Source organism: Tympanuchus pallidicinctus, unplaced genomic scaffold (genome assembly GCF_026119805.1).
Source record: "Tympanuchus pallidicinctus isolate F22 unplaced genomic scaffold, pur_lepc_1.0 scaffold1, whole genome shotgun sequence".
Taxonomy (NCBI): Eukaryota; Metazoa; Chordata; class Aves; order Galliformes; family Phasianidae; genus Tympanuchus; species Tympanuchus pallidicinctus.
The window spans coordinates 66,705,647-66,730,250 of NW_026294618.1; the positions used below are offsets into that span (position 1 = coordinate 66,705,647).

A 24,604-nucleotide genomic window follows, 5' to 3' on the forward strand; every position below is an offset into this window, starting at 1 on the left:
TGACCAAGACCTCTGCTGGAAACAACTACCCATCTCACTAGAGGACACAAATCTTTACAGTGGTGGCAGACTGAATATAGGTTCCCTTCCTTGATCTGAAGAGGCCAGATGCACTCTAACATGTGTCAATACAGCAACTGGACTAATGCAAGCCTATCTTGTACCAAAAGAAAACCAAGTGTATACTGTTAAAGAACTAAGCTGATATATCATACAGGACTCCACACGTCATCAAGAGTGATGCATATTTTATGGATGCAGCTGTTCAGAAATGGGCCAAAGATAACAACATCAAATGGCAATGTTTTCTGCAATAGAATCCAAAGGGAGCGGGCCTAATAGAAAGATAGAACAGGATCCTGAAGGCACATTCACAGTCCATGTGGAGGTGGACCAATAGGCTTTTTGACACCCTGTGGGACTTGAATAAGATACCAAGGGACGCCAGACCCAGTACCTTAAGAATGTTGCAGACAACTTGCGCTTCCCTGTTCACAGGTAAAGACACCTCACTCAAGTGGCAAAATGGCACCATGAATAATCTTCTGCTCCCTGCCCTGGATGACCTAGAATGCAGAGAACATAAGGGAAAATGGCCTTGGAAAGTACAAGTAGAACTGAAATGGTATGGCCTACTTGCACCTTGGGGGAGATTGTTGAAGGCTGGGGGTTCAGTAAACCCTCCGGTAGTCGGCACATTGCTAGAAGAGATAAAAGTTGATACCCTAGTTTTCATTGCAAAGGGAACATTGATCATGACCAAGTGGCAAATTAGTATCCCTCACCCTTTGGTACCCATATGATGGTCCAGCCACAGATATCAGGCCAAAGGGTGTGGTACCAAAAGCCGTAACATGCCCCAGTGCAAGGAGAGATATTGACAGAAACATGGCCTGTATCCAACTAGGGAGGACAGACCTACGCCTCCTCGTTGTACCAATTAAACTCTGTAGGGAGTCTGTATAGAGTACTACTCCCGTGGTTAAATTCCCAGGACCATTGGTGTGAGTAACATCACTCCGACATGCTCCTGTGTCCGTGAGTCATCATCATGACATCTGGTGGTGAGCTGTCAAACTTTCGGGAACCAGTAAATGCGAACCTGAACTGTTACTGGTTCTTGAAGAAGATATACGTCCTGAAGGAACACCAAGTACTGGCCCAACAAAATCACAAAAGATAGTTAGAAATCATCTACAGTGCCTTGATATTCTACATCATGATGGGTATTGTACATGCATTGTGATGTACGTATATTTTGGATCACAGAAGAGTAGGAGTTTATCCCCAGCCTTTTCAATCATTGGTTCCTGCTGTGAGAGTGGAGTGTGTGAGAATTGCCAGGTCACAACCTTAACCAGTGGTTGAGCACAAAGGAGAAAAGACATGGATAACCCAGGGAATTAAGGTCCAAGCAGTGCACCTGAGTGCCTGGAAGGCGGGGACTTTGGGTCCACCCCTCCTCATCCTTATGAGGGTTAGCAGCTGAGGGAGTGACATCTCTAGATAGAGATCACATTCTCCTTGAGCTGTCAATGATCATCAGAAAGAGTGAGCTACTTTTTGTTCTTTATCACCTTCCATTGCTCCATAGTGCTTCTATCTCTGTAGCAAGAACTGCCATAGCATTCCAATCCTCCACAAATGTTCTAGAAATAAGTGCCAGACTTCTGTCTTGTACTTTGATAGAACACTTCAGTGTAGCATTTTAAATGGCTGTTTAGAAAATTTTGCAGAGGAAACAACAACATTTAATATATCATTTAATTTAAAGGTGGCCAAGTATGGTATAAAGATATAAGAGATGTATATATATTTGAACTGACAAAGACAGGAACACAGACTTTGGGCAATTTTTTCTTACACATTTTTCTCAGCTTTTCTTTGATGTTTCTGGCAGATATGTTCTTCTCTTTGTATAGTTAATTAATCAATTCTATGTCCTGTCAACAGGTAATAATTCTGCTTCTGGGGCAGTTTAGAGAAATGTTTGACCTTTTAGATGTTTATCTAAACTTAAGCTCTACATAAACGTTTTGCTGTTTGCCCACTATTAAGAGTGACACACTCTTAAACTCAGTTTTCTACTCTTACTGACTGTACTTTTAGCATCTATTTAGCCGCATGAAATTACCTTCTCGTTTCACACAGCTGGAACACTTATTAGCATAACCAGTGACAAGGACAGGTTAAAAGTAACTGTATTGAAAACGTGTTATTTGCAACTACGCAACTGCCAGTAGAAAAGGAATACTGCTTGTAATGCTGAATGTGCTAATCATGCAGAAATTTGCAAGCATGTAACTTCTGTACTTTAAATGGGCCTCACACGGACCTCTTTAATTATGCAAATTTTAGCACATTAATAAATCACAAGAATACAAGTTCAGTATGTTGGGTTGCACAGTATTCAGTAAAACTCATCTTTCACAACACTAGTCACAATGACAGCTCAAGGAATAATGATGGAGCCCAGTGAATTAAAAAAAAAAAAAAAAAAAAAGGCATTCATACCATTATTTCTCCTTTTTTAAAAAATAATTATTTGATATCAATGATACATCTTAACATCTTCTTTAGTCTACACTTAAACATGGCTTCCTATGTATGTTTGAAATCTTGTGTTCACAGATACAGCCATTTATATATACCTCTGTGAATAATCTGCAATCACATTCAGTTATTTAAGCATATAGAAATTAGATTTCCAAGGGAATCAGAACTACGTCTGTCCCATTGAAGTTACTAAGCATTGCAATATTTATTTCAAGGTTACATGAGTTAATCTACTTAGAATACTGGAAATCCTATCCAGATTCATCCTGGGGTAGATATATTTTTGACTTTCTGTGTTTCTTGGCTTGGAGAGTGGTAATAACTAACAATAATCAGTTATTTTATGTACGTTTGGCTACCAATGCCTATACTTGTAATAGAAATACAGAATCAAGAATCAACTTTACTTCATAGTTTCAAAATGATACACAGCAAAAGGAGGTGTCTGCACTATCCTCTTTTGTCTCCTGTAGGTTTCTGGAAGTATAAACACACATATTCACAAACAACACAGTTCAAAGGACAGAACTATAAGGGGAAGCTACTTGGTGCCTGAGGCTAAGTTCATAGCACTGTCAGTGTATGGTGTACCCAAGTACAAGATGTTGGTAACCAAGTCACGTGGGCCAGGAACACCCTCAACAGTGTCCCTGCTCAGCTTTTGCTCACAACCACTATACCCACACAGAATTTCTGCCAGTATGAACACTAATTGGTGCATGACATATGCTACTCATATTTCACTGTCACCCCAACAAAGGCCCTTTAGCACTTCAGGCAAAAATAAGGACAATCTCTGTATACAACAGGAATGTGACAAAGGGGGAAATCACTGCACCCCACACCAGCATAGGAAGCTGGTAACAGCACTTATGGTGCAGAACAAACATGCTGTATTCCATTAGGAGTTCAAATAATGCACTTCTGTATTTTACAGGCATCACCTTACGTACTCATCTCATTAAAACAAATGAATAATGTGATCTGACAAGATCTTGCATGGTCATCTCACACTCCTGCCCAGTCAGGGTCTCCCTCAAGTCAAAAATCTTTTCAGCTTTTCAGAGCTTGTCCATGAACTCCTCTGCAGCCAGTCAACATTTGTTCTGCTGCAGTGGGATATGCACTACAGTGCCTTGCCAGCTTTCCCCTTACACCTAGAGAATGAGGCGGTCTGAGAGCACAAACTAACAGTGCCCTTCACTCCAAGGGTCTGGATGAACACAAATAAACTTGAAACAGTGCAGCTCAAGGTGACACTTTCATGTGGCCCCCATACTTTTATTTACCTACTGGTGTTCATCTGAAAGAAGAAGCAGTGAAAAATAGGAAAGGTGTTAGGGTGAGGGGTGACGCCTCTAAGGCTCTACAGTTGAACGGAGGAGAAAGGAGGGGGGAAGGAAGACACTGGCAAAAGAACTATGGAGGAGAAGTGGAACAACTTGCTTCCCTATTGTGTGAGATCTCCTAATGGTGTGGCCTGGCTTGTCTGACTGGTGCAGTGAGCAGATCGAAAACCCTTGTGAATCACAGACTGCCCTGGAGCTGGCAGGGGCTTTCAAAGTACCCCATAGCTCATTAGGCAAGCTTGCAGTCTAATCGTTTTGTGCCATGCTATTAGATTCAGGTCTAGGATACTGTGTTGCATAATGAGCGTGTTTCAACAATTAAAGACTGCCTGTTTTGATCCCAGAATGCCTAAATTTCCTACTCTCCAAGCAGTCAGCTCCCTCTGCCTCTCTCTGGTCTGCGGTGCATTATCTGTGTGCAATCAATAAGTTCAGTGAGAGCTGACAGCTTTGATGAAAAGCAAGGCAGAGTAGAGCATGAACCTGACTTGAGTGATGCGTTGCCTTGTTTGAGGAAAGTACCGTACCCTGCCATGCTTCCTGTCTCTCCCATTCCCAGAGCTAACAGCTGCTAGCTTCTCTAAAAACCTTTCCTTTCACACACATCAGTGAAAATGAGAGACAGATTATCCCTCCTGTGGGCCAGAATGGCTACCAGTCCTGGAAGAGCTTTACAGAAATGCTACCTATAGAGAATCAATTAATGACTTTATATTTACAAAAGATAAGGAAAATATTCAATTGAAAAAAAAGGAAGTCCCCATTTTTTAGTTTGAGAAAATCATAAGGTTCTCATTTCAAGTTACGTTTCAAGAGACATTTTTTGATTGCTTAGCACCTCACCTTCCAAACCAAAAAGAAAAGGGTATTTGCAGAGCCTTCTTCCTTGAAGTGCCTGCAATTGTTGGTAAATCTGGGTCTCAGTTTCATGGCTAAGACTTCTGAATAGAGCTGTAACACAAAAATAACAGAGACATTCAAATCTTTCTGACTTGGCTGGTTTTGATTCCTCAGTGTGTAATTGAGGAAGGTGGGGAGAGGAAGTTTGAGGTTAACTGAATAAGTACTTTCAAAATTAGTACATGGTAGGGAAGAGAGGGAGAGAAAAGTTCACCATAGTTTCAATGACTTTTACCTCATTTTATGCCAAAAACTTCCTTTGAAATGCCTTGGCCTTGACAGTTCTGATTGTCTTATTCATTAGACCTGCACAAGACATAGAGCCAATGATTGATTTTATGGGGTTTTTAAGTGATTGTCTGAAATCACTTAAGCTTTGAAATTCAAAATCTGTAGCACGCTGTAAGAACAAACATATTCACGGCAGCTGCATCCAGAAGCACATTCATTGGCAAGAAAATAGTTGGGGTAGGGAAGAATTTGGGCTGGTTTAAATGCATATCATATCACTGCTAAAGCAGATATTTCCGTATTTGTCACATTATAGTAAATTGGTGTGTTCTCATTTTCCGGAAGAAAATATTTTGAGTACAGATTTTTAGCAGATGTATTCAGCTCAGGTATATTGTGATCTAACTACTATCAAATACATTGGTATGGTATGCCTTTAAATCTTTAACTAGTTATACTGTACTCTACCCCAATTTTTTAGAATTTCCTAGTTCATCATCCTTCATTTCTTCTTTTCACCCTCCCACATCTATCCTTGATTAGGTATTTTATCTTACGACTAACTCAAAGATCCTGGTCCTGATTCCACTGGCCAAAGGTCTTATCAAAATATATTGCTTTATTGAAGAAGTACATAAACAGACTGTGAACTTTATTACAGTTCCTGAACCAAACTACAATGCAAGCACCCAAAAGGGACTGGACAACTGTATGAGTAACAAAAGGAACCAGGAGTGATCCAGTGAAAGCCGAAAAGAAGCTTAGGAAGTACTATGAAGTCACATGATTTAGTGCTTAACCTACTCATGATAAGCATAAAATCCATTTATCACACTTCTAGTTGAAGGTTTCCATCCCTTGAGACATCTTTAACATAGTGCTGTGACTTTCATAGAGAGAAAATCATTTATAGAAATGGTCTGACAGCTCTCTAGGTTCCTCCAGTGGTGGAAGGTCCCTCATTGACATCCACCAGTTACAGCAGATAAGGCTAAGAGTAAAAGAAATATGAGATATTTGGCTGCTGATATCTGTCAGCCAACGTTGATCATATTAACAGGAAACAAATTCAACAGCTGGGGTAATATTTTCTTTCTGACCATTTAGAGCACTTTTGCGCCACAATTTTTACAGTATTTCATCTCTACTTTACTTAGAACCTTCCTATCTCTTACCTTCTTATTCACAGCACCATTTACAATTCATCCGTCAATCTAGAACAAAAGAAAGCATTTGTTCACAAATATATTTTCAAGACCATATGCAAAATGATGTATGACCACATAGTTCTTATGTAGAATGAAGATTGTTACACATACAGTTAGTGGAAATGCTTATCAACAAACTTTCAATAATCCTGGCTAATCAGGGAGGTCTCCGTTTATTAGAGGTTGGCAAACACGACAACACTTAAAAGAGAAGCAGAAAGGGGGATCCTGCAGATTACAGACCTCTCAGTCTGACCTCAGGGCCAAGGAATGTCATGGAGCAGACCATCTTGAGCAGACCACATTCAGGACAATCAAGTGATCAGCCTCATTTAGCATGAGTTTATGGAAGGCAGGTCCTGCCTCATTCTATGGCAAGGTGATCTACTTAGTGGCCAAGGGAAAGGCTGAGAACACTGTTTGCTTGGACCTAACAAGGCATCTTACAGCCTTCTGGAGAAACCAGCAGCTTAAGTCTTGAAGAGACGTACTGTTTGCTGGGTTAAAAACTGAATGAATGGCCAGGCCTTAAGAGTTGTTTTGAACTTAATTAAATCCACTTGGTAACAAATTAGCAGCAGTACTCCCCAAGGCTCAGTACTGTGGCTAGTTCTCTCGAACATTCTTATCAACAACACTGATGAGGGAATTAAGTGTACACTCAGTAACCATGAATATGACACTAAGTTTCATGGTGATTGTTGATCTGCCTAAGAGCAAGAAGGCTCTGCAGAGGTTTCTGGATAGGCTGAGTTGATAGGCTATATCCAGTTATACAGCATTTAATAAGGTTTCACTTGGGAAAGCTGCCAAGCAGAAAACCGCTGGTGCTGGTCAATAGCCAGCTGAACACATCTCAGCACTGTGTCCAGGAGGCCAAGAAGGTCAACAGCATCCTAGCTTTTATCAGAAATACATGGTCTGCTGGCCTAGGGAAAAGTTGTCTCTCTGTAATCCACACTGCTGAGGCCTCGCACTTCAAGTACTGTGTTCAGTTCTGGGCCCCTCACTACAGGGATGTGTTCTTGCTCAAACACACAGAGAAGAACAACAAAGTTCATGAAGGGAGTAGAAAATAAGACATATGAGGAGCACCTGAGGGAACTGGGGCTGTTTAGTCTGGAGTAGAGGAGATTGAGTGGAGACCTCACCATTCTCTATTAATTCCTGAAAGAAGATTTTGATGAGGAGGGTATTGGCCTCTTTTCTCAGGTGACAAGTGATAGGACATTAGGCAACAGTCTCAAGTTACTCCAGAGAAGTTTAGATTAGATATCAGGAAGAATTTTATCATGGAAAGAGTAGTTAGGCTATGGAATACGCTGTACAGGGAGCTGGTAGAGTCATCATCTCTGGAGTTACTTAAGGGCCATGTGAATGTGGAGACCACTTAGAGACCACACACACACTGAGACTTAACTCTACACAACAACCCAACCGAAAAGTTTAGTTTGCATATACTTCAATTTTCTAACTTCTCCTCATCAGATTTCCAAAATACTATCACATATTCTAACATCCATAGCAACAATGTTATTTATAAAAGAAGACATGTATTAAAGTCTTCCTCTGCTCACCCACCCTGTCTCCAAGGGTGGTTTCCCTTCTTGTACATTCCATGCTAAGCAAAGGAAAAAAATGGTCTTATGCCCCCAGTAGTAACTGATGCATGCAAATTTTTCAGATTTTGATTGGCAGGTTTTTTTCCAAAGCTTGAATTTTATCATTAGGATAGAGGTAGTTCCTATGCTTCTGTGGAAACAAGTTACTATTTAGAACTGAGAGATCTTCTAGGGTATTCAATTTGTTTATTTATTTATTTATTTTTACACATAGCTGTCAAATCTCTCAGTAACTCCACTAGATCATTCTCAGACATTTACTGTTGTTCCCTTTCAGCCCTTTAGCAGAAGACAAAATATCATGTTTTCCCCATTATCTTTAAAAAAATATAAAATTTTGAACAAAAGTCAATTTCCATAGCCTAGACAAAATCTGCATATGAATGTTCAATATTCATTCCGTGCTATGCCCCAATCATCTTAAATTCAGCCAGTTTGACTTTATCCCACAGTGCCACAATGAATTCTCTCAATATAGGTAAGTGTACACGCATAGAGTACTGGGCCACTATTATCTTTTTTTTACATCACCAGAAACTAGAGAACAAAAAATTCTTTCACACTATATCTTAACTGCAGAATCATCCAAATCACATTTTGAAAGCACCAAATAAATACAGTATACTAATAATATGGAAACAACTACTGCAAAGACATAAGGACTTCTTAAATTACCTAGTCTAGGTAAAGTAATGTTTACACAAAAAAGTGATAGATAAAATGGGCAATAGACTGCTTAGAGAAACAAAGATTTCCTAATTCTTCAGCCTGTTGTCAGATAGTGCAGCTGGAAAGAACAGGAAAGATGGTACGTAAAATCCCCTGCCAGGATGGTTTTCAAGACTGAAGATTAGAGCTCTAGGATTAAACAACCGCAAACTCCAATACTTGAGCATAGCAAGCCAGATCTGAGTTTGGAGCAGGATTGCCATGTAACTGGGATGAAAGAGAAAAAAGTATATCTCAAAAATGTATATTAAGAAAACTGAAAGAGTCTAATTCCTTGGTGTTCCATTCAAGCCGTGAATTTTGTAAAAACTTTAAGAACCCTATCTACTTGCTGCTGCTCTAGCCCATCTCCACATTTGCTAATGAGCTGTTGAAAGTATTTGCAACACTTACTCTCTGTTTCTCTCCAGGACAATATTGACATATCTATCTCTTGCCAATCTGCTGCCTGTATTTTTTGAGCCTTTGGGGACTTTGCTTCTATTCCTTTGACCTGAGACTCCAGAGCTTGTAGGAATGCATAAACAGTAGTAAAATGTGAAGTCAAGCAGGTGCGTATTTCCTTTGCTAAATACATGTCTTCTAGCAACATTTTTGAAATTACACTTTTAGTAAAACTGAATTATGGTGAAAACTTATGAATGAGCTACTCATGAGACTAAGAGATAACATGGCCAGACATGAACCAAAAAATACTGGTAGTCTCTAGAGCTACTCAAAGAACGTCTTGCCACTTATAAATACTTAAAAGGTTTGTTGCAGACAACAAACATGTTGGCTGGTTTCATGTCACAACCAGCCAACGTGACAACTCAGATTCATGCAGACCCTAAGCTTTCTGACCATTTTTTCAGGTGTTTTGCCATGTCACTGAGTGACAAGTTATTTATGCTAGACAATGCACTTTTGCTGTCAGCTGTGTCACATTCATCATGATCTTTCATCTTTATTTCAACAGACTATCAATACCAAAGAGAATTTTCCAGACTCAGTGCAAAAGAGATGGGATAACTAGGGCAAAATCCTTAGAGCAAATCCAAAGGGTCTGCTCAGAATCAGTGGAGAACACCAGCCCTAAAAGCTAGCATGGGAGGAAGGAACTAGTTTTAGAGTAGGGAAAACAAAAAGAGGATGCATTCAAAAGAAGAGACTGACATGTCCAAGCTAGGCTGAAATGGTTCCTGGCCACAGCCAGGGTGGGAGGAAAGCCTAGGAGGACTGTGTAGGGAAAGTTAGTGCTCATGGTACCCTCTGTGCTCCTCATCTGTGGTGGGATACATCTTTCCTGGTACCTTTTCCTTTGCCAAAGACAAGACAATATTGGTAAGGGAGGCACAGGAAAGGAAGGGGTGCTTGACACTGTCCTACCAGGGGGAGGTTAAATTTGTATCCCATATTTCTTGCATGTGATATGGGAAGAAAAATTCCTGCAAGCTCCCTGTATGTGCATCTATTCTCTGTTCTTCTCCAGGGGAAAAAAAAAAATCTACCACTGTACAGTGGGAGAAGGAGCACAGATGAGGAAGCCATCCTTCTTGAGACCATAAATGAGTAAGTAAAATAAAATAAATGATGCTAAGTGGGTATGCTTGATTTTAATACAAGAACAAGTGGACAGTGAAGAGTATTCTGAAGAACACAAAAACCCAAGAGAAACACTTTTCTCACTGCAGATAAAAAGGGCTAAATGTACCAACTGTACTGAGGGAAAAAAAAGGTAGTAAAGGACAGACGGAGATAACACATTTGAGACAGCAATTAAGTAGGTACATTTATGTTGTGACAAATCTTAGGATTACTTCTTACCTTAATTTCCTTCAGAATATCGCCATTATTAAGAGAGCTGTTGTATATATCTTCAAAAAATTTCCCCAACAACCTGTGGATGCTTGAAATGGAGAGATCATTGCTACAGATTTTCTAGAGTTCCCACATAAGCATCAAGATAAATAACTACATACCTACATGTGTAGAAAGTGCTCGATAGCAGTCACTGTCAGAATGCGTTACTTTGTTCAAATTGTTCAAATTCATGTAACTTCTCCTGAAAATATGCATTAAGAAATATCATGAAAATCCAGACCAAGTTTGTACTCATAGTATGAATTCTGTATTTTGAACATCAGTAAGAAGAAAGTCCATGTTGAAAAAGATAGGAGGTACTCATCATCAAAAAGAGTAGTAGAAAACAAAGATGACACAGATTTGTGTGGCAGAAAACAGTTATTACATTATGCACCAACTCATTGTTATGTCACATTTAAATGTTTACAGCCAACCTTTCCATAAGAATAAATTAGTCTTTTTCAACTGACTGCAACAGATCACGTCCAGGTTTGGAAGAAGCAGCCCTTGGAAGATATTGTGTTCCTTAAAGCAACGGTTAGCTGAAGGAGACATAATATAAATCTAACCTGAGAATGCCTAGCTAAGAAATGCATGAGTTAACATCATACACTAATTATCTCCTGGTTTTACTTATCAGCTCTGAGTAATAAACCTGAGAGAGAGAAGATTCTCTTTGGAAGCCTACACTGCTTCCTGTGTCACAGAAACTTCTCCCATAGAGTGCTGCAGGCCTCACTTTAAAGTGCACTGTTCTCAAAATTAGCTGCTTCACAACAAACCTCCTAGGTAGAGAAATTAAGGACTGTGGTAACTTTACTTTGTAAACGTCCTCGTTTCAAGCCAAGGCTGATTGAAGTTTTTGACCAGTGAATAAAGGCCAAAGATTGCCCTCACTGCAATGGTTACATTATCTCACAGAAATTTTACTGACTCAAAATGCTTCTGGGAAAAATGTTTTCTGGGAAAAACTGTTTTAAAAAATACAAGATGAAGCTTTTATCCTGCTACAATACAGCACTAAGCCTTAAATGTTTTTCCCCCATCCATCGACCCCTTTTCCCTGGCTTCTCATCTTATAGGCAAAGTAGAAATATCGTCTGGAAAATTTATTGATATGGAATGTAACCAACTTTTTTTGGCAAGTTGCTTAACCACAGGGCAGGTGATACCTCCTAGAATCCAGCTGAACACAGAGCTCCTGCACGTAGTAGCCTTGTGTCAGTTTGCCTTCCCCTACTGGCTTTCATTACATTTCATCTCTGTGACTCCTATATCTCACTCTCATTCTGGCATTTGGCCCTCGGGTACTGATGAGGCTACTAGTGGTTGCCCCAGGGGAGCAACTTCAGCAACTTCTGCAGGTGCCTGACTCGCCCAATTCGTTCCTCCATCTCACTTAACATGAGAGGCAGCCAAAGTACAGTAATTGTGTGTACCTAATGACAGTCTAAAGAATACACAGGTACCTTTTTTACAGTTTATCTTGAATGTGATGCTAGATAAAAGGTAGTGCTGCTAACAAAGTGATTTTTCTGATACAGATCACTAGGCTGTAATATCCTGCTTTAAGAAATACATAGCATAACATTTCCACAAGATAACAGAGGAAAGGGAAAACAGTGGAGGTACAGTTAGGGGCTCAAAATTTTAGAGCACACAGCAACTGCACTGAGGAAGACTTTGCCTCAGAGCTTTCCAGTTTCCAATCCATTTTCCTGAAATAAAATTAACCAATCCTACTAGGAAGATATTGCAATATTTACTTTTTCATCTCTTAACTTTTCCAGTTTCCTTCCGTTCTTCTCGGATACTGAGCTCCCTGTGAAATCACTCTGTAACAATACGTGCTTTGCTGTGAATTCCTTCCAGAAATGTATGAACTTGTTAAACCAATCAGTTTAGTTACATCAGCCAAAGAAGCAGCTATGAACTGCTATTCTTTTTTGGCAAGCTCATCAACACGCTATCTCCTGTTCTTAACTCTTTTGTTTTCAGAACCATAATCTCTGACACATTTAACTCATCTCTTTTCAAAAGGTCAGCTCCCTCATCTGCTTTCTTTTTAAGTTCTTTCAACTTTAACATTTCCAATGGAGAAATTGTATCTGCTGAGAAACCAGCACTAGTCACAGATGGCTATGGTTGGCTGCTGCTGGAGAAGGAAATTCAGCCTGTATTGGAAGTGGAAGGGTGCTGGAAGAAAAGTTACCAAAACAAATTTTCATCTTCCTTCCTCCCTCATTTTCAGCTGTGAATTGATTTCTTTCTGTCATGAATCTAGTTTGTTTCCTGGTGGAGTATCATTATCCCTGCTTTATTTTCTCTGTTATAATTTACATGTCCTGAGGTATAAAGTTTAACATCTGTTCTGCAGGCCATTTCCACACTAAGAGATGAGCCAGGCTTCTCACTTCACCATTTTTTTCCATGATGAAATGGAACATGCTTAGAGGAAAGAGAACAGACAAAATACACTTGAAAAAGGAAAAGCTTCAGACAGTAACAAACGTTCAACATGGATTATAACTTTCTTGTTCTTTAACAGAGTATTTTATACAGACTTGGGCAAGATCCTTTTTTATCCATAGCAACATACAAATAATAAGACAGACCAGGACATATGGGAAGATTCCTGCTGAGCCCTCATACACTTCTTGGTATGAGTCTGATTTTTTTTCTTCAGGCCTTTCCATGAATTCTGCTGCTCAAGAAGTAGCATATTCTGCCTGCTCATCAACACTGGGCCAAAGACTGTTGCCTTTTTAATACATGCCAAATAATCCCTTTAAGAAATTCTCAACATTCTCATTAGCATGTTACTTCATACATTTAGTCTTCTAATTTTAAGTATAATGTTGTTGGATTGACAGATTATATTTTGTTATATGCTAATCTTATGACAATTTCTTTACTTTCAAGTGTTCTTCTCCTGTCATCTAGTCATTAATGAATTTCATAGAGAGAAATACAGCAGTTCCTCTTGGCCTTCCTAATGAAAAAACCAAGCTTGCTGCATATTTTATATGTATAAACTCAGTTTTGTAAGATAGGCTCATCATTCCACCTGCTATCTCAATAATTAAGGCATGAGATCACCATTAAACAGTGAAAACGTTTTGTAACTCAGTAATGGTTTAGAGTAACCTAATAAAAAAGTCAACTTTGTACTCTAGTGTATTACTATTTAACCTTGCATACACAGATACTGTGATCCTGCAGGATTTTAGTCCCCTGAGGGATGAGGCCCACAGAAGCAGATTTAGAAGGACAAGAAGTCTGTGAGCTGTCTACAAAGGGACAGAAATTTGGAGGAAAACAAGATGACTTCACAATGCTGCATTGAGATATAAGACCCTTACACAATCAAGGTGCAAGCTGGTCCTCTGAACATCTCTCCATACCTCGGGAAGCTGTACAAGATCGTAAAATGGCTGAACACCATAGCATACACTCATATGGTATATGAAAGACTCTGGATCTTGGAAGAAGTTCAGGGTAGGGATATAGTCTGATCTGGACAATCCAATCTCCAAACCTGCTTGCCACCCATGAGAAAGCTGATGAGAAACACAGTGGAGCATTTGCATTACATGCCACATTCTAACATTTGTTCATTGTTCACTACAGCCTATGAGCAAATGTTTTCAAGTAGCTCTCCTTTTTTTCTACCTAGCACAAGCCACTTCACCTCCTCAAAACTGTGGCAATCTACGTTAGCAATAAGAGGTTCCTCTCAGTCCCTCTTGGCTCCCTCCTCTCTGTCCATGGGCAGCACACTACTCAACTCAAGACACCATAAGTTAAATGCATTAACACTGATATGTAAAGCAAAGAAACCCAGTAAGGAACAGGGTGGGGGAGAGCAGAAATGCAAAAGTCAGATTTTTTTCCTTCACTCATCACTGAAAAGGTGTGAAGGTGGCTGGTACAGGTAACATCAGTGAGAGAAGCATAAATAAATGTTAAAAAATGTATAGCCTGAATGAGTTTTTTGGGCAGTACTTAGAATGATGTCTTGCTAACTTGGCTGAACCTGATGAACATCTGTCTGACATATGTGAAAAACTGCCTGAAACAGTTTCATACACATTAGCAGTTACTTTTGAGAAGGACATCTGAGGACAGATGAGGGGAAAAGCCTAAGTACAGGCTCTATCCTTTAAAGTGGGGAAAGGACAGAGGAGTAAAAGCTCAGTAACTTCAAAAGGAAAAAACATCCTAGAAAAATAAATATGTTCTAAGTACCCGAATGAAAAACGAGCTGAATAACAGCCAGCATAGTGGTTTAAGGGTGTTAGTGAAGGGAAGAAACAGCTGCATAGAAGCAGCTGCATATTTGGACTTTGCTTAGGTTTTTGAATTTTCTTTTACAGAATTCTTATAAGCAAGTGCACACACAAAAAAAAGTCTGGATATGCATAGGGTAGCCTGGATGCAAAAAATCAACAACAAAACCTGTAAAATTATATTAAAAGAGGAATTTAAAATGTGGCATGTCCAAATGGAAGAGGTAGCAACAGCATTCTATGAAGACTCATCCTGAATCAGGACCTAATTTTCCCAGCATTTGTATTTATACTGTGGATGACGGAACACACAGCACCCTTGTTAAACCTGCAAATGACATGAAATGGAAAGTGTTGAAGATAGTTTTAGAGGCAGGATTGAAACTGAACTTGTTCTTGATAAATTGGAGAAATTCTGAGAACAGCTGGATGAACCTCAGTATGTGCAGAAAGAATCAGCTGTCCAGCAGCCAGCAACAGCTGGCTCCATGGAAAATAATTCAGAAAATATCTAGGGAATACAGTGGGATGTTAAGATCAACAGCAGTCAACAACATCAGCGCAGTGTAAAAGACAAAGGCCATTTTGGAGTGTACAGTCCAATATTTAAGGCAGTGATGTCAGAAATACTTCTATCAGTGTGCCCAGCATAGAGGAAGCTTTAGCCAAATTCTGGACCCAGCTTTGCTCTTCAATAAAGGACCTGAAGGATCCCAGAAGAGAATGATTTGAAACCATCACTGGGAAGAAAAATATGCATGCAGAGGAATTTAAATTAGCCTCAAGAGGAGACTTGAAGAAGGAAAACAGAGTGGAAAACAAGCTTATAGCATGACTGCAAAGATTTTACAAGTGAAATGTCTGCAGTGTTATAGAGAATGCCTTATCTTTCCCTGTTCCAAAATAAGCGGAAGCAGTCAGCCTGGGGTGACCAAGAGGTGACACTGGCTGCTTTTACTGCCCAGGAAAATATACCTAGGAACTCATACTCTCAACCATAACATCAAATCCTGACCAATCATCTAAGACAACACGATAACCCACAGAATTCCCTTGCTGTTAAGTCATATTTGAAGCTTGTATTTAAGTGTGATGCAGTCAGAGCCTCAATTTAAATAGCAAGGAGCAATAAATGTACATGGGATTGGCTTACTGGAAGAGGGAACGCTAGGAAGAAGTAGGAGAAAGCATACATTTTTCGTAGTACAGAATAAGTTTTGAAAACTGATATCTAATAAGGCAGACCATGTTGTTCCTCCAATAACATGATGCAGGCAGGAAGGAGTGGGGAAAAAGAAATCAGTTAATTGTCTCACTACTTCATTCTTTTCTTTTTTAATCATCACTTCTAATTTCAAAACTGTTTCATTGTTACTGTACTTGATTTGTTCTGGAAGGATGTAAATGAACATGATAATAAGGTCATGATTTTTTCACAAAACATGTGAGAGAAAAAAAGAGTATATTGCAGAACGTTGAGTAAAGGAGAAGCAGTGGCAGCTGCTACTCAGATGGATCTGCTTAACTGATTATATTGGCTCTTCTTTCCTTTCTTTAGAGGCATACAAAACCCTCCTATGGGGTTTTATTCTAGAAATATACATTGGTTAGCTATGGGGCAGAAAAGGAGACTGTTTGTGCTCTCCCATCCAGAATATGACCTGACACGGTCCTGAAGAGAAGTCTGAAGTTGCAGTGCTATAATTTCATGCTCAGATGCTGTCCCTTCCTTTCCTCTGTGGGCAGATCACTGTACTCTCAAAACCTTGACACAAAAACAGCCTTTCAGTCCTTTTTTAGGCTGAAGCTTTAAGGTCTTAGTGGATGGGAGGTGAGGCACAATCCAGTGTGAGGCATGAAGCAAAAGAAAGACAGCTGTTTGTAATCAAAGTGTTTTCTTGACTGGTCCTGGAACAAGAATTGTCTATCTTGTCTCCTTATTGACTACAGCAAGGACCAGATAACAAAGATTAGCACTCTAGAGCCTATTTTTCCTGCAAGTGCAAGGAGAGAAGACATAGAAATTGCTTACTCCCTTCTATTCTTCACTGGCAACGCTCTGTCTTGGGCCATGTAGCAAACTACAGTCTGGCAGAGGAGCTCTGAGATTGCCAAGACACTGGATCATGGGGCATGCCAGAAGAAATTTGTTTTGTATAGACCAGGGATGAAACTAATAAGAGCAGACAAGAAAAAAGTTGCAGTCTCCCCCCATCTCAAGAGGAAGAGAAACAAGAGCTCCTTCTCGGAGGTTTGTAGAGGGAGCACAAGGGGCCACAACTACATGTTGAAGCAAGGTAGAAACAGTTTGGATGTAAGGAAAAAACTCTTCAGAGGAAGAATGGCTTAGCATGGAAGAGCAGCCTATAAAATCTCCATTACTGGGAGGGCTTCCAGGATAAGGTTCTGAGGATCTGATCTAAATGACTTAGTTCAGTGTGGCAGAAGAACTGAGTGATAGACTTTCAGATATCCCTTCTACGCCAAATTCTTCTGTTAAGCAAGCAAATGAAAAGTCAGGGAATACCCCAGTATGCCTCCCCACATTGTCTGTGCATTCATGCTATGTACTGCAGGTGGCAGAGAAGCAATAGGAAAGAAGTGTTACTGTAGTCACAGTGTCAGAAAGACGTAAGCAAGACAAGGGCTGTAGGAAGAGGCAATCTCTTTTATTAGACCAACTGAAAAGTTGGAAAGATTTGGACAGGATTTCAGGCATGCAAATGCTTCTTCACTCCTAAAATAGAGCCAGCCCACTTCAGTGCTAAACACAGGTTGAAAACAGCTTCTCTGAATTTAGCTAGATATACTTACAGCTTTATATATAGACCATGTGAAAGCAAAAAAAACCAAACAAACAAAAAAAAACAATTAAAAAAAAAAAAAAAAGGTAATTGGCACTTGCAGAGTTGAAGAGATGTTAAGACATTAAATACGTTTTACCTCTCAATACATTCTGGGGGAGGCAGAGAGATATATTTGCCAGCAGAACATGAGGCGGACTCCTTTCCTCTTCACTTATCCTCTGTCCCTTCTCCTCCCCATTCCCTCAGTTGTCTCCGTTCACTTCATTATATTAAAAAAATAATTAAAAAAAAATGATGTGACAAAGCAGGCCCAGTACAAGGCCACTGAGCAGCAGGGCTACAGCAAAGGTTAGGCACCCAGCACCGAGTGCCCCCTGGTGGGCAGGAGGTGGGCACCCTCCTGCTTGCTGGTGTCCATTTCTAACAAGATGGTGGGGCTGGTGTGCTGATGCACTAAGACCTTACATCCATCCCTGTGGTAAGTATTCCTTTGTCCTCACACTGGTTGATCTGTGAAAAAACCGTCACCGCCTTGTCTGAGGGAGTGTCTTTAGATCACTGAGTACATTGTTTATCAAAAATACTTCAGCCTTTTAAGGAAAGAAGGCTCCTTGCTCTGCTTTGCTGAGCATTTAAGGACTGAAGTCTTTTAACCTTGTACTGAGATGAGGTTTTGGGTGCAATTTGAAGAATCAAGGAAGGCCTCATCCAGCAAAGCTGCATTCCCACATCCTCTCACAGATGCACAAGTATCTAGCCAGAGATCAGGACATGGGATGAAGTCGAAACACAAACTTTCCAGAAACTCAATGATGTGAGATAAAGTGCTCCAGAAGGACCTGTCACGTGGGATACAGGCTGCAGATGAGTTTGTGAGACTACATCAGAGGTGCAAAACCATGTGGGAAATGGTCTGTGGAAAAAAGTGAAGGAAAAAATGATAGAAAATGTTAAAGAGCACAATATCTAGCAAAATCACAGTCAGTGTGAGCCTCCATGAGAATCAGACTAGAATCCAAACCTGCACAAAGTTGTTGATGAAGAAAATGATGAAGAAAATCCAGTGAAAGATCATGAGAAAAAAAGGTGGAAGACTCTCCCTGGCAATAAACAGCAGGCACATGGCCAGTCTTAATAATCATGTGCAAGGCCCCATCTTCACACCACGGTGTCCTACCACACATCCATTAGCTTGAACATCACATCCTGTTCCCAGAGCAGGTAGAAAGGAAGAATTAAAACAAAAATAAAAAATACCAATGTCTGTATATTAATTCTACAAGCATACATAGTGCAATCCACTTCTCCAAAAGCTTGAGTTTTGTGTTTTTTTTTTAATCTCCAGTTGTGTGTCTGATCCCTGACAAATGAGATGACAAGCATTTTAATAAGCATCAAACATAGCATCTGGGTCTGCTTGACCCAGAGGGATGTCCTTAGGCTGGCAGCCATTCTATAGGCTGGCACACAGAACATGAGTTTCTCCTTTCAAAGGCTCTCTGGCTCATGCGCAGGAGGCACAAAGGAGTTGAATCAAAACATAGTTTAGAAAAATGTGAATCCTCCAATCTGTACCCAGTAGTGTTCATTTCCATCTATCATTCCTATGTACAGTGACCACAAATTTGGCAAAGTTAGTACAGCCTTGCTATTATTGAAACATGCAGGTGCCAAGCTGCACAGCCTCTCTTACCCCTGAGATACCGCTCCTAAACCGTGTTAGTGCAAGTTGAAAAAAAGCTGCAGCATTCCTTCTATTACTGACAGTAATACAGCAGGACTCTCGTTTGCAATGTACAACAGAAAAAACTGCCAAGAAATTGGATCTATTGCTACAAGTTTAATGGCTATTATCTTTCCCCTCAAATGCCCTGAAATGCAAATATTTTATGGTTGTTGCATGCTTTGTCGCAATAATAGTCTTCATTTACTTTAATTTCACATTGTTATCGCATAAAAAGACAGAATCAATCAGAGGGCGGGGGGTCTGTCTGAGGACCATATGCATTTGTTCTGAAAGCCTTGGAAGGGACCCAAAAGCCCTGCTGTGCAGCAGATTGTTGAAGCAACCTTGTGCTTAGGTCAATGGAGCAGCTTGAAGTCTGCATAGGCAGTTGCATTTGCCACCCCAGGGACAGCCCCATGGGGCACAGGAGGGATGTGCCAGTTTTCTCCAGCACAAAAATAGGATGGGTGCTGTGCTGAGCCAGACATGCAGCCTGAGCCACGTGTATTGGCACGAGAAGACTCAGCAAGTATCTGCACCGAAGGCAAGCTCAAAAGCTGGAAATGGGGGCAAACAGCACCCATGATACTAGACCAGGTCTTCTGAGGTCACTGGCAATTACTACAGATGGCATCTCTACTTTTGGAATTCAAAAATGCTACTGCACTCTGGTGATTTAGGCATTCACAGTTGTCCTCATTCCTCATCTAAGACTCTCATCTAAGGAGTCAGCAAGACTTTTTGACCACAAATACAGTAACGTTCCAGATTCCATTTCTGTATGGACTGGGACAGAGTTGAACACTGTAAGAACGAGACGTGAGAGAGCAGATGGCTGACAAAGTCTTACCATAGGACTGGGATAGTTCAGATGTGTCTGCTGTGCAGTGCAGTCTTTATACAACGCAAAACAGAGCTTCCAGAGTACAGTCTACTCATCAGAAACTTTTAACCAGATATGGGGACACCATCACAGCTACAGCAGCTATTCAGCAGTCGGGTTCATTGGTACTACCAGAAAGGCTGATACTGGTACCAGCAGACTCCAGGATTAGATTTAAGACAGTTTCAAAACTTAAGTTATTAAACAAAACTAGAAGTCACTAATAAATCAATATCTAATTTTTTTTTTTTTTTAAATGCACTACTTGTTTTTTTCCCATCCCAGTTTCATAATAACACTTTCCAGAAATACAACCCATAGGCAGTCCAAAGCACTGCTGCAGTTTCACAAACCCAGACTCATCTGTTACAAAGTATTTTTCCCTGCTGCAGATAGTGGTAAAACGTATCTACATTATTTTTAAACAACAACAGAAGAAAAGCAAATAAGGTAAACCCAGACTTGCTCTGAGGTAGCACAGGCAAGTTGCTTTCTTTACGTTGTGTATTGGGAATGCCAAAAATAAACACTAGTATGGCATTCATACAGCAAGTGGGGTTTCCATATATCTGACTCTTTTACCACGTTTCTAAAGTCAAAGCACAAAGTGTAAAACACAGTCTGATATATTAGGCAGTTTTCTAGTAATGTCAAGTGCAACCTCCTCCCTGTCACCTTCATTCTTATCACATTAAGCTTTTGTTCTCATCCAAAATTCAGAGGGGTTCAGTCTCAAAACTTAAAAAATGTTTTGTTATAAAAGCAGTGGCTGTTTGGAGAGAAGACTGTGGTCCATCCCATAACTTTTTTTTCTGTTGGTCAGCTTCTACAAAATATCACAGCCAAAACATTGCATGAGAAAGGTTATAACAGCAAACAGGAGAAAATTTCAAATAAGGATAATAATAGCAGAGTAACCTCACCTAATATTTAAAACTCAGGAATAATAGGGCAACCATTAGGAACTCCTGTTTCATTACCCCCAGGGGCTCAAAAGAATAACTATATAGTATCACTGTCCAGGCTCAGGCCCTTAAGGTAGGCTTTCACATCAGTGAAATGTGGATTTCATCACATAATGTCACTAGGAGCAGATAAGTAAGACCAGACTCTAGTCCAAAATTCTTTTCTGCACAGATTGTAATTGGTTGAGTGCCTACTGCTTGTTATTCCAGTTATTGACAGAGATTGCCTTAACAGTGGTACTTACCACCTTCTTATCAAGCTGAGAGGACTCTTTCTACTTACACTGAGCACCCTCTGGTCCAATTAATGCAGTGAAAAAAGTGCAGAATGGTTTCTGGGTTAGATTGCTCTGAACAACCAGTGCCAAAAAAGTGAGCTGCTGTAACTGTGTGAGACTTGTTACAAGATAAAAAAACAATGGTACCTTTCCTGGTTTCCCTATGGTTAATAAGTTGGGGACCTCATTTAAAATGTGAAGTTGTTGCTAAATCACAGTGACACCATTAGTGAAAAATCATTGACACACAGCTTTTCACAACAGAAATCATGTTCCACTCCATCCTTCCTATGGCGTGATTTGTATCAACTTAACAATATTGACTTAAATGAAAAAAATTACACAGATTTCCTCTCGGTACAGGTTCCAATTGGAAGAACGTGAAGAACTACTTTTTGTTTACCAAGGAAATTCCCATAGCATTAATGTTCCCAGGGAGGAGGAATTCTCCACCTAGTGTCAAAATCATTTTGTCAGGTCAAGATTAAATATCAAATAGAAATGGAAACTCAAACAAAATTCTGTGAACTCTGCTCGAGTTTACTGCCACCATAAGACACAGAGAAAAGGAGCAAGACACAAAAAATGGACAAACGGCAGCATTTGTGAGAAGGGCAGTACAGGATTAACAAACTACAGCAATTTGGTTAAAGAAATTGCAAATGCAAAAAGCCTCCTGGTCTGAACAGGGACACCTTACAGCTAGGTCAGGTTGCTCGAAGCCCCATTTAGCTCGACCTTAAACGTCTCCAGGGACAAAGTATCCACCTTCAATTTCAAAAGAAAAGCAGCAGGACACCCAGCCAGATACATTTTGTCTCTGAATAGAGACACTTTCCAAAGCGCACAAAAAGTTCTTCACGTGGTAAGCCTTACACAACGCTGCTATGAGGGTGGTGATTCCGTACAAAGTCCTTATGCAATTCAGGGTAAAACAGTGCAGAGACACTGAGGAGCTGAGACTTCAAATTTGCCTCCTGATTTTAGGCAAGTCTGTCAGTGAGCAACACTTTCTCTACAGGTAGAGTTTATCGTCAGTTTAGTTCTGCCCTCACCTTACCCTGACATGCCTCAGCATTGACTTCATTCCAGAGCTTTGAAGGTGTGCAATACTGCAGACAAACTTATGGTCAGAGCTGAGAGCAACTGAGGTTTGAGATCTCCTCTTTGTAATTCCAACCCATTAATTATTTGATACATAGTCTGCAGTTTACATAAACCTCTAAAACATAGCAAAACAGCTTTACACTTTTATTTTTTGATCACTGGGAATTAAGACCAAGAGGTAAAGCGTGTAGAAAAAGCTACAGAGATGGTGGTCTGTTTTACTCACGAAATCCTCTAAGGTCAAAGAAAAAGAAAAAAAAAAATAAATTGCTCCAACACAAAAGTAAATTTATAGGACAAAAGAGCAGGAGGGAAAAGAAAGCAACAGATGAGAAACTTGTCAACCTTATCAGCAGATTCTATCTACTCATTTCAAAGAGTTAACTTAGAAGCTTTCAAATAGAAAATGTGCAAATCTCTCACAGGATGCTAATTTTACGTATGAAATGCTCTTTAAAATCTGCAGTAAAGAACATCTTGCTTTTCTGGGGCTGGTGATCCAAGGATTCACGGTGTGGGATAGAAAAAGGTTTCATCTGATGCCTCACTGACTAGAATTGCAACTACCTCTGAACACTGAGGCAGTTCCCTCTGATCCCTTTGTAGCAATAAAGATAGCGATGCAGGAAAAAAAAATACCATGGAAGACAGCTTCCACAAAGGAATCATTCTGATTTTTGTGTGCTAGTTTGTAGGCATTCCAACAAAAACCAACATGAAAAAAGATATTTATTCCTTAGAAACTTTAGTTCTACCATGTTTGTGATTCTAAAGTATCTATTTTTTTTCACTTCTGTATGCATTTATTGTGAACTTACATTGCTTCTCTAACCAGAATAAAGGCAGGAAAAGAAAAGAAAAGAAAAGAAAAGAAAAGAAAAGAAAAGAAAAGAAAAGAAAAGAAAAGAAAAGAAAAGAAAAGAAAAGAAAGGAAAAGAAAGGAAAAGAAAGGAAAAGAAAAGAAAAGAAAAGAAAAGAAAAGAAAAGAAAAGAAAAGAAAAGAAAAGAAAAGAAAAGAAAAGAAAAGAAAAGAAAAGAAAAGAAAAGAAAAGAAAAGAAAAGAAAAGAAAAGAAAAGAAAAGAAAAGAAAACAACAGCAACAACAAAAAAAAAAACCAGCTCTACAAACATATTCTCACCTGTACTCTCAGGATTTGTGTTGCTGTAAAAAATACGAAGCTCAACTGAATATTAACAGACTACACAGTGAAGCAGAAAAAAAAAAAAAAAGAAATCTTTACCTGGTACAACTCATTCTTCACAAAGATACTGCCCAATGTGATCATTTCTCCCCTTGCAAGAGATCTAAATGAGCCTAACATACATGTTGGTTATCCTCCGACACATTTTTTCCTAACACCCTTGACCCAGGGACAAAGATCTTCATCTCTGTAAACAATTCTTGTCACACGGGTAGCATTTCATACAGAACTATGAACTGAAACACTTGGAAAAAAACCTTTCTCTCTAATCTGAAGATTGTCTAATTTGTAATTTTCAAGAAGACCATTTCTTCTTCTTGAGGAAAAGGAAATTGCCTCCAGTACTTGCTTTCAGCAAAATAAGTGCAATGAAGTAATCTCCAGCACATGCTGATCAGGTGAAACCCATTGAAGCCACTGGCCAATACAATTGACTCAAATGAGCATAAATACCTTACAGAGTGCTTGAATACTTACAGTGGAGTCTGATTCACAGCTCACTGGAACAACTAGTCCCTCCTCAAGTATCCCTGAGCTTCAGCTGGGGTACTTTTTCATTTAAATTTTTGCAATATTACAAGGTAAAATATTCAGGGATTGTTTTTATAACTCTCTGATGATGCTTTCAATAACAAAAGACCTAAAACATTAGAGGAAGTGCAGTGGCCATCACTGGCAAAGCACCCATGCTCTGCTGTGAGCCATCTGTGTGACAAGTGGAAAAATATGAAAAAGCATCTGATTGACTGCCATCAGTTTGAGAAGCTTGACCAGAAAGGAATTGACTTCAGCCGACAGTTTCTTGCCAACATCACAGAAATAGGTGGGAAAGCCCCAACTAGTAGCTTTCATAGAAAACACTCCTACTGTAGTGCCTGTCCTCCTCCAAAAGTATTTATGAAGTTTA

The 24,604-nt window shown here is 39.7% G+C and overlaps 1 long non-coding RNA gene across 1 annotated transcript; it reads right to left on the reverse strand.

Annotated features, from left to right (window-relative positions):
* Positions 1-4,754: 4,754 nt before the first annotated feature.
* LOC128079379 (uncharacterized) lies at positions 4,755-24,106 on the reverse strand. Its single transcript, XR_008206087.1, has 4 exons — positions 23,737-24,106; positions 10,557-10,639; positions 6,212-6,250; positions 4,755-4,856 (listed from the first exon to the last, which is right to left on the reverse strand). It is a non-coding gene; the product is annotated as an uncharacterized LOC128079379 (long non-coding RNA).
* Between the last annotated feature and the right edge of the window lie 498 nt (positions 24,107-24,604).